This window comes from Ambystoma mexicanum, chromosome 2q, assembly GCF_040938575.1.
Source record: "Ambystoma mexicanum isolate Mex_15411 chromosome 2q, UKY_AmexF1_1, whole genome shotgun sequence".
Classification (NCBI taxonomy): Eukaryota; Metazoa; Chordata; class Amphibia; order Caudata; family Ambystomatidae; genus Ambystoma; species Ambystoma mexicanum.
Genome location: NC_090924.1, coordinates 322,315,555 through 322,326,709, shown reverse-complemented (window position 1 = coordinate 322,326,709; position 11,155 = coordinate 322,315,555). Strand labels below are relative to the sequence as shown.

General features: G+C 44.0%; 3 non-coding genes across 3 annotated transcripts; all 3 read left to right on the top strand.

The window, feature by feature from the left end:
• On the top strand, window positions 1-107 carry LOC138570824 (U6 spliceosomal RNA). Its single transcript, XR_011303848.1, has one exon. It is a non-coding gene; the product is annotated as a U6 spliceosomal RNA (small nuclear RNA).
• Window positions 108-5,524: 5,417 nt separating this feature from the next.
• LOC138570823 (U6 spliceosomal RNA) lies at window positions 5,525-5,631 on the top strand. Its single transcript, XR_011303847.1, has one exon. It is a non-coding gene; the product is annotated as a U6 spliceosomal RNA (small nuclear RNA).
• Window positions 5,632-11,048: 5,417 nt separating this feature from the next.
• On the top strand, window positions 11,049-11,155 carry LOC138570523 (U6 spliceosomal RNA). Its single transcript, XR_011303564.1, has one exon. It is a non-coding gene; the product is annotated as a U6 spliceosomal RNA (small nuclear RNA).

Here is an 11,155-nt window from a genome sequence, read left to right as displayed (position 1 = left end):
GCTTGCTTCAGCAACACATGTACTAATATTGGAATGATGATGGGAAAATTAAATTGGCCCCTGCTCTAAAGGATGGCACGCACATTCGTAAAGCATTCACTATTTTTGGCACATGACAGGACAGAAACTTTCTTAATTTGCAAGGCTTTATTTTTTTAATACATCTTTTTTTAATGAAGATTGAAATTGTATGTTCATACATATTACACGACAACACAATACATTTTGAGCCAAATTCAACACTAATGCCTCAGGAGCCTTTTACTTGTGAGTCCTATTGACTGAATGAACAGCCCCGTCGCCTTCAATTTCTTGGCTTGCACATTTAGAAGTGGCACGCGTCTTTTGATTTTTTTTATCCCATTTTACCAAACTCAGTATTATCACTTTCCCCCTTGTTGTGCACTCCAGCGTAAACTGCTTTAAGGTGCTATTTGCAAACATCGCTCTGAACTACAGCTTTACTTGCTTCTAGGCCTTAATCTTTAATTGGAGCGGAGCGTTGTACTCCGGATTTGGCTGCTTTTAGTTTGAAAGTTACAGAAATCAAAAAGAAATCAACAAACAGTTTCATTGTGGAATACCATTGTCACAATGTGCTGCAGTGCATGAAAACTTAAAATGAATGGTAGGGAGAGGAAGAGGAAGAGTGAGAGGGAAAGGGAGGTTTGTGGGGGGGAGAAAGAGTGAGGGCGGGAAGGAGGGAGGGTAGGAGGGAGGGGGAGTGAGAGAGACTGAGAGAGAGAAAACAAAGAAAATATGATATTTGGGGGCTATGTGTTTGCATGGAAAAGATTTTAGGCTTTAAATCAAGTGGAAAGGGGCTCATTGGCTGGTATCTCAGCCTGTTGATGCTTTGTTGAGTTGCTTGGAACATGCAAGGAAGAAGACCTGAAGCACTCCCGACCAGGTTGCATGTCTCTACGTTACTGAAATCCCACAGACCTCCTCCCTGTGCCACAACGTTCTGGGCACTGAGCTCTGCAGTTGTTCCCCACAAGTCGCCAAGCGCCCCAGATTTACTTTCTCAGATTGGCTAGTTACTGCTACCCTAACTCGACCACTATATTTTCCCCAGATACTTGCTATTGTGGAGTAAGCAGGGCTAAGACAGAGGGAGAGGGGGTGTGCCTATGCAAATCATCTGCCAGGATCATCCCTGGGACGTCATTCCATCTCACCAGCTGACACCTGGGCAGCAGCAGGTAATTTGGAGAACAGAAATATTCGGACAGGCCACAAAGCAAAGACTGGGCCATTGATTGAGGATCCCTTTAGCCATGTCTCCCTAAGTTACCGAGGTCCAGAAAAACTCCACCCTCAGCTCTCATAGAGAGGTCCTTGGCCGATCGTGGCCGATCAGGGCAGTGAAGGGTCAGGGGTGACTGCACACTGCCTCACCTTTTCACTGCTTTCTACAGCGGTAATGCTTTTGCAGAAGCAGCCTGTACAAGTGATTTTGTTCTGCGCTGTGGGAAAGTAACATTTATCCACTGACATTAACCAAACTACTTGCGCTGTTCAACGCACATACATGCAGAGAAATCATGTTATGTTTTTTGGGGAAGGTCTAGAGTGTCCTGCTGATTATTTATTAAGCTGTACTCTACTCTTGCTTTTACATAGAGTCTTCCCTGCCAGGAATGTTTAAGGCATACTGTATGTCCCTCCCTTACAATGAAAACTCTGTTGAAAACACAGAGGTACATAGGAATGGATCTGTTAAGAAATGAAACAAAAAGCCTGGAAAAATGTCGAAACGGGTAGGATTTGGACTTACAATTAACAGACTCACAGTCAGATGTGCTATCCCTTGATTCACTGACTCCCTTTCCTTTGTGTAATCCTTTTGCTCTCACTAGGGTTTTCCAAAGTGGCTTGCATATAAAAGATCCTAGACCTGCATTTTGTGGCGCACATGCCTCATATCCCATTGCTCTTGATAAACTCACATCATCTCCCACCAATACAAGCTGTAAAAGATTTTCAGGGCTTAGCCAAGCAAACTAGACGTGGGTCGAAGGTTGAGCAATCCTTAAATCAGCAGCAAAGTTAACATTGAAATTAGCCTCAGAATCTCTTAAAGGATGGTCCAACATCTGATGCTTGCAGCGCGCGATGGGCCAGCCTGGGTGCTGACACCTTAAACCATCTCCTGTTGTTGCCTTGTCCTTGATCCAGCCATGGGTCCACATACACTCAGAGGTACAGAGTGTTTCTCATGTCTATGCGTCTGCTGTGATGCTCTCACGCGTGCCTCACCCAGCCATCGTGATGGGGAGGGGGTGTCAATTTGCAAGCACCCTGGAGCATGAATCTTTTTATCTTTAAATATAATTGGCATTAAACCAAACCATTTAGGACCAGATAAGTACAGCAGCAAAGAATGCTGGTGTATTGCTGTTTGCCTCTTAATTTCATACCATCCAACATCTAAATTGTGTTTGGTCAAACGTTTGCCATATCAAATGTCCTTATGTCAAAGGGCAGAAAGTCCAGAGGTCCTAATCAATGGTTTGGTTGGCTCTCCCTTTGCGCTTGCCTTAAGGCGTCAGCACCAGAGGCTGCCCGATTGCACCCTGCAAGCAATCAATGTTGGCCCATCCTTTAAGAGATTCTGAGGCTGATTTCAATGTTATTTTTGCTGCTGATTTAAGGATTGCTCAACCTTTGACCCACGTCTAGTTTCCTTGGCTATGCACTTGACATCTTTTACAGCTTGTATTGGTGGGAGATGATGTGAGTTTATCGGGAGCAACGGGATATGAGGCATGTGGGCCATAAAAAACAGGTCTAGGATTTTTTTTTATATGAAAGCCTCTTTAAGTAAGGAACTTTGGAAAACCCTGCTGAGAGCAAAAGGATTACACAAAAGGTAAGGGGGTCAGTGGGTCAAGGGATGGCACATCTGACGGTGAGTCAGTTTATTGTAAGTCCAAATTCTACCTGTTTCAACATTTTTCCAGGTGTTTGTTTAATTTCTTAACAGATCCATTCCTATGTGCCTCAGCAACACATGTACTAATATTGGAATGATAATGGGAAAATGGAATTGGTTCCTGCTCTAAAGGATGACACGCACATTTTTAAAGCATTCACTATTGTTGGCACATGACAGGACAGAAACTTTCTTAATTTGCAAGTCTTTATTTTTTAATACATCTTTTTTAATGAAGATTGAAATTGTATGTTCATGCATATTACACGACAACACAATACATTTTGCGCCAAATTCAACACTAATGCCTCTGAAGCCTTTTACTTGTGAGTCCTATTGACTGAATAAACAGCCCAGTCCCCTTCAATTTCTTGACTTGTACTTTTAGAAGTGGCACGCTTCTTTTGTTTTTCGATCCCATTCTACCAAACTCAGTATTATCTCTTTCCCCCTTGTTGTGCACTCCAGCGTAAACTGCTTCAAGGTGCTATTTGCAAACATCGCTCTGAACTACAGCTTTACTTGCTTCTAGGCCTTAATCTTTAATTGGAGCTGAGCATTGTACTCCGGATTTGGCTGCTTTTAGTTGGTTGATTTCTTTTTTGATTTCTGTAACTTTCCAACAGTTTCATTGTGAAATACCATTGTCACAATGTGCTGCAGTGCATGAAAACTTAAAATGAATGGAAGGGAGAAGAGGAAGAGTGAGAGGGAGAGGGAGCGGGGCGGGGGGAAAAGAGAGAGGACAGGAGGGAAGGCAGGAGGGAGGGAGGGAGGTAGAGAGAGATAAAGAGAGAGAAAACAAAGAAAATATGGTATTTGGGGACTATGTGTTTGCATGGAAAAGAGTTTAGGCTTTAAATCAAGTGGAAAGTGGCTCTGTGGCTGGTATCTCAGTCTGTTGATGCTTTGTTGAGTTGCTTGGAGCATGCAAGGAAGGAGACCTGAAGCACTCCCAACCAGGTTGCATGTCTCCAAGTTACTGATATCCCACAGACCTCCTCCCTGTGCCACAAAGTTCTGGGCACTGAGCTCTGCAGTTGTTCCCCACAAGTCGCAAAGCGCCCCAGATTTACTTTCTCAGAGTGGCTAGTTACTGATACCCCACCTCGACCACTGTATTTTCGCTAGATACTTGCTACTGTGGAGTAAGCAGGGCTAAGAGAGAGGGAGAGGGGATGTGCCTATGCAAATCACCTGCCAGGATCCTGCCTGGTACGTCATTCCATCTCACCAGCTGACGTCTGGGCTGCGGCAGGTAATTTGGAGAACAGACATATACGGACAGGCCACAAAGCAAATGCTGGGCTGTTGATTGAGGATCCCTTTAGCCATGTCTCCCTAAGTTACCGAGCTCCAGAAAAATTCCACCCTTAGCTCTCATAGAGAGGTCCTTGGCCGATCGTGGCCGATCAGGGCAGTGAAGGGTCGGGGGTGACTGTACACTGCCTCACCTTTTCACTGCTTTCTACACTGGTAATGCTTTTGCAGAAGTGGCCTGTACAAGTGATTCTGTTCTGCTCTGTGTGAAAGTGACATTTATCCACTGACATTAACCAAACTACTTGCGCTGCTCAACTCACATACATGCAGAGAAATCATTTTATGTTTTTTGGGGAAGGTCTAGAGGGTCCTGCTGATGATTTATTAAGATGTCTGCTACTGTTTCTTTTACATAGAGTCTTCGCAGCCCAGGAATGTTTAAGGCATACGGTATGTCCCTCGCTTACAATGAAAACAGAGGTACATAGGAATGGGTCTGTTAAGAGATTAAACAAAAAGCCTGGGAAATGTCGAAACTGGTAGTATTTGGACTTACAATAAACGGACTCGCAGTCAAATGTGCTATCCGTTGACCCACTGACCCCCTTACCTTTTGTGTAATACTTTTGCTCTCAGTAGGGTTGTCCAAACTTCCCTTCTTAAAGCGGCTTTCTTATAAAAAATCCTAGAACTGCTTTTTGTGGCACACATGCCTCATATCCCGTTGCTCTTGATAAACTCACATCATCTCCCACCAGTACAAGCTGTAAAAGATTTCCAGGGCTTATCCAAGCAAACTAGATTTGGGTCGAAGGTTGACCAATCCTAAAATCAGCAGCAAAGTTAACATTGAAATCAGCCTCAGAATCTCTTAAAGGATGGTCCAACATTTGTTGCTTACAGGGATCAATTGGACAGCCTCTGGAACTGGCGCCATAAGCCACCTCCTGTTCTGCCTTGTCCTTGATACAGCCATGGGCCCACATACACTCAGAGGTACAGAGTTGTTCTCATGTCTATGGGTCTATTGTGATGTTCTCAGGCTTGCATCACCCAGCCATTGTGATGGGGAGGGGGTTGGTGTCATTTTGCAAGCACCCTGGAGCATGAATCTTTAAATATAATTGCCATTAAACCAACCCCTTTAGGACCAGATCAATACAGCAGCAAAGAATGCTTATTCACTGTTGTTTGCCTCTTCATTTCATACCACCCGATATCTAAATGGTGTTTTGACTTTCTGCCCTCTGACATAAGGACATTTGGTATGGCAAACCTTTGACTGGAGGTCCTAATCAATGGTTTGATTGACTCTCCCTTTGCGCTTGCTTCAGCAACACATGTACTAATATTGGAATGATGATGGGAAAATTAAATTGGCCCCTGCTCTAAAGGATGGCACGCACATTCGTAAAGCATTCACTATTTTTGGCACATGACAGGACAGAAACTTTCTTAATTTGCAAGGCTTTATTTTTTTAATACATCTTTTTTTAATGAAGATTGAAATTGTATGTTCATACATATTACACGACAACACAATACATTTTGAGCCAAATTCAACACTAATGCCTCAGGAGCCTTTTACTTGTGAGTCCTATTGACTGAATGAACAGCCCCGTCGCCTTCAATTTCTTGGCTTGCACATTTAGAAGTGGCACGCGTCTTTTGATTTTTTTTATCCCATTTTACCAAACTCAGTATTATCACTTTCCCCCTTGTTGTGCACTCCAGCGTAAACTGCTTTAAGGTGCTATTTGCAAACATCGCTCTGAACTACAGCTTTACTTGCTTCTAGGCCTTAATCTTTAATTGGAGCGGAGCGTTGTACTCCGGATTTGGCTGCTTTTAGTTTGAAAGTTACAGAAATCAAAAAGAAATCAACAAACAGTTTCATTGTGGAATACCATTGTCACAATGTGCTGCAGTGCATGAAAACTTAAAATGAATGGTAGGGAGAGGAAGAGGAAGAGTGAGAGGGAAAGGGAGGTTTGTGGGGGGGAGAAAGAGTGAGGGCGGGAAGGAGGGAGGGTAGGAGGGAGGGGGAGTGAGAGAGACTGAGAGAGAGAAAACAAAGAAAATATGATATTTGGGGGCTATGTGTTTGCATGGAAAAGATTTTAGGCTTTAAATCAAGTGGAAAGGGGCTCATTGGCTGGTATCTCAGCCTGTTGATGCTTTGTTGAGTTGCTTGGAACATGCAAGGAAGAAGACCTGAAGCACTCCCGACCAGGTTGCATGTCTCTACGTTACTGAAATCCCACAGACCTCCTCCCTGTGCCACAACGTTCTGGGCACTGAGCTCTGCAGTTGTTCCCCACAAGTCGCCAAGCGCCCCAGATTTACTTTCTCAGATTGGCTAGTTACTGCTACCCTAACTCGACCACTATATTTTCCCCAGATACTTGCTATTGTGGAGTAAGCAGGGCTAAGACAGAGGGAGAGGGGGTGTGCCTATGCAAATCATCTGCCAGGATCATCCCTGGGACGTCATTCCATCTCACCAGCTGACACCTGGGCAGCAGCAGGTAATTTGGAGAACAGAAATATTCGGACAGGCCACAAAGCAAAGACTGGGCCATTGATTGAGGATCCCTTTAGCCATGTCTCCCTAAGTTACCGAGGTCCAGAAAAACTCCACCCTCAGCTCTCATAGAGAGGTCCTTGGCCGATCGTGGCCGATCAGGGCAGTGAAGGGTCAGGGGTGACTGCACACTGCCTCACCTTTTCACTGCTTTCTACAGCGGTAATGCTTTTGCAGAAGCAGCCTGTACAAGTGATTTTGTTCTGCGCTGTGGGAAAGTAACATTTATCCACTGACATTAACCAAACTACTTGCGCTGTTCAACGCACATACATGCAGAGAAATCATGTTATGTTTTTTGGGGAAGGTCTAGAGTGTCCTGCTGATTATTTATTAAGCTGTACTCTACTCTTGCTTTTACATAGAGTCTTCCCTGCCAGGAATGTTTAAGGCATACTGTATGTCCCTCCCTTACAATGAAAACTCTGTTGAAAACACAGAGGTACATAGGAATGGATCTGTTAAGAAATGAAACAAAAAGCCTGGAAAAATGTCGAAACGGGTAGGATTTGGACTTACAATTAACAGACTCACAGTCAGATGTGCTATCCCTTGATTCACTGACTCCCTTTCCTTTGTGTAATCCTTTTGCTCTCACTAGGGTTTTCCAAAGTGGCTTGCATATAAAAGATCCTAGACCTGCATTTTGTGGCGCACATGCCTCATATCCCATTGCTCTTGATAAACTCACATCATCTCCCACCAATACAAGCTGTAAAAGATTTTCAGGGCTTAGCCAAGCAAACTAGACGTGGGTCGAAGGTTGAGCAATCCTTAAATCAGCAGCAAAGTTAACATTGAAATTAGCCTCAGAATCTCTTAAAGGATGGTCCAACATCTGATGCTTGCAGCGCGCGATGGGCCAGCCTGGGTGCTGACACCTTAAACCATCTCCTGTTGTTGCCTTGTCCTTGATCCAGCCATGGGTCCACATACACTCAGAGGTACAGAGTGTTTCTCATGTCTATGCGTCTGCTGTGATGCTCTCACGCGTGCCTCACCCAGCCATCGTGATGGGGAGGGGGTGTCAATTTGCAAGCACCCTGGAGCATGAATCTTTTTATCTTTAAATATAATTGGCATTAAACCAAACCATTTAGGACCAGATAAGTACAGCAGCAAAGAATGCTGGTGTATTGCTGTTTGCCTCTTAATTTCATACCATCCAACATCTAAATTGTGTTTGGTCAAACGTTTGCCATATCAAATGTCCTTATGTCAAAGGGCAGAAAGTCCAGAGGTCCTAATCAATGGTTTGGTTGGCTCTCCCTTTGCGCTTGCCTTAAGGCGTCAGCACCAGAGGCTGCCCGATTGCACCCTGCAAGCAATCAATGTTGGCCCATCCTTTAAGAGATTCTGAGGCTGATTTCAATGTTATTTTTGCTGCTGATTTAAGGATTGCTCAACCTTTGACCCACGTCTAGTTTCCTTGGCTATGCACTTGACATCTTTTACAGCTTGTATTGGTGGGAGATGATGTGAGTTTATCGGGAGCAACGGGATATGAGGCATGTGGGCCATAAAAAACAGGTCTAGGATTTTTTTTTATATGAAAGCCTCTTTAAGTAAGGAACTTTGGAAAACCCTGCTGAGAGCAAAAGGATTACACAAAAGGTAAGGGGGTCAGTGGGTCAAGGGATGGCACATCTGACGGTGAGTCAGTTTATTGTAAGTCCAAATTCTACCTGTTTCAACATTTTTCCAGGTGTTTGTTTAATTTCTTAACAGATCCATTCCTATGTGCCTCAGCAACACATGTACTAATATTGGAATGATAATGGGAAAATGGAATTGGTTCCTGCTCTAAAGGATGACACGCACATTTTTAAAGCATTCACTATTGTTGGCACATGACAGGACAGAAACTTTCTTAATTTGCAAGTCTTTATTTTTTAATACATCTTTTTTAATGAAGATTGAAATTGTATGTTCATGCATATTACACGACAACACAATACATTTTGCGCCAAATTCAACACTAATGCCTCTGAAGCCTTTTACTTGTGAGTCCTATTGACTGAATAAACAGCCCAGTCCCCTTCAATTTCTTGACTTGTACTTTTAGAAGTGGCACGCTTCTTTTGTTTTTCGATCCCATTCTACCAAACTCAGTATTATCTCTTTCCCCCTTGTTGTGCACTCCAGCGTAAACTGCTTCAAGGTGCTATTTGCAAACATCGCTCTGAACTACAGCTTTACTTGCTTCTAGGCCTTAATCTTTAATTGGAGCTGAGCATTGTACTCCGGATTTGGCTGCTTTTAGTTGGTTGATTTCTTTTTTGATTTCTGTAACTTTCCAACAGTTTCATTGGGAAATACCATTGTCACAATGTGCTGCAGTGCATGAAAACTTAAAATGAATGGAAGGGAGAAGAGGAAGAGTGAGAGGGAGAGGGAGCGGGGCGGGGGGAAAAGAGAGAGGACAGGAGGGAAGGCAGGAGGGAGGGAGGGAGGTAGAGAGAGATAAAGAGAGAGAAAACAAAGAAAATATGGTATTTGGGGACTATGTGTTTGCATGGAAAAGAGTTTAGGCTTTAAATCAAGTGGAAAGTGGCTCTGTGGCTGGTATCTCAGTCTGTTGATGCTTTGTTGAGTTGCTTGGAGCATGCAAGGAAGGAGACCTGAAGCACTCCCAACCAGGTTGCATGTCTCCAAGTTACTGATATCCCACAGACCTCCTCCCTGTGTCACAAAGTTCTGGGCACTGAGCTCTGCAGTTGTTCCCCACAAGTCGCGAAGCGCCCCAGATTTACTTTCTCAGAGTGGCTAGTTACTGATACCCCACCTCGACCACTGTATTTTCCCTAGATACTTGCTACTGTGGAGTAAGCAGGGCTAAGAGAGAGGGAGAGGGGATGTGCCTATGCAAATCACCTGCCAGGATCCTGCCTGGTACGTCATTCCATCTCACCAGCTGACGTCTGGGCTGCGGCAGGTAATTTGAATAACAAACATATACGGACAGGCCAGAAAGCAAATGCTGGGCTGTTGATTGAGGATCCCTTTAGCCATGTCTCCCTAAGTTACCGAGCTCCAGAAAAATTCCACCCTTAGCTCTCATAGAGAGGTCCTTGGCCGATCGTGGCCGATCAGGGCAGTGAAGGGTCGGGGGTGACTGTACACTGCCTCACCTTTTCACTGCTTTCTACACTGGTAATGCTTTTGCAGAAGTGGCCTGTACAAGTGATTCTGTTCTGCGCTGTGTGAAAGTGACATTTATCCACTGACATTAACCAAACTACTTGCGCTGCTCAACTCACATACATGCAGAGAAATCATTTTATGTTTTTTGGGGAAGGTCTAGAGGGTCCTGCTGATGATTTATTAAGATGTCTGCTACTCTTTCTTTTACATAGAGTCTTCGCAGCCCAGGAATGTTTAAGGCATACGGTATGTCCCTCGCTTACAATGAAAACAGAGGTACATAGGAATGGGTCTGTTAAGAGATTAAACAAAAAGCCTGGGAAATGTCGAAACTGGTAGTATTTGGACTTACAATAAACGGACTCGCAGTCAAATGTGCTATCCGTTGACCCACTGACCCCCTTACCTTTTGTGTAATACTTTTGCTCTCAGTAGGGTTGTCCAAACTTCCCTTCTTAAAGCGGCTTTCTTATAAAAAATCCTAGAACTGCTTTTTGTGGCACACATGCCTCATATCCCGTTGCTCTTGATAAACTCACATCATCTCCCACCAGTACAAGCTGTAAAAGATTTCCAGGGCTTATCCAAGCAAACTAGATTTGGGTCGAAGGTTGACCAATCCTAAAATCAGCAGCAAAGTTAACATTGAAATCAGCCTCAGAATCTCTTAAAGGATGGTCCAACATTTGTTGCTTACAGGGATCAATTGGACAGCCTCTGGAACTGGCGCCATAAGCCACCTCCTGTTCTGCCTTGTCCTTGATACAGCCATGGGCCCACATACACTCCGAGGTACAGAGTTGTTCTCATGTCTATGGGTCTATTGTGATGTTCTCAGGCTTGCATCACCCAGCCATTGTGATGGGGAGGGGGTTGGTGTCATTTTGCAAGCACCCTGGAGCATGAATCTTTAAATATAATTGGCATTAAACCACCCCCTTTAGGACCAGATCAATACAGCAGCAAAGAATGCTTATTCACTGTTGTTTGCCTCTTCATTTCATACCACCCGATATCTAAATGGTGTTTTGACTTTCTGCCCTCTGACATAAGGACATTTGGTATGGCAAACCTTTGACTGGAGGTCCTAATCAATGGTTTGATTGACTCTCCCTTTGCGCTTGCTTCAGCAACACATGTACTAATATTGGAATGATAATGGGAAAATTAAATTGGCCCCTGCTCTAAAGGATGGCACGCACATTCGTAAAGCATTCACTATTTTT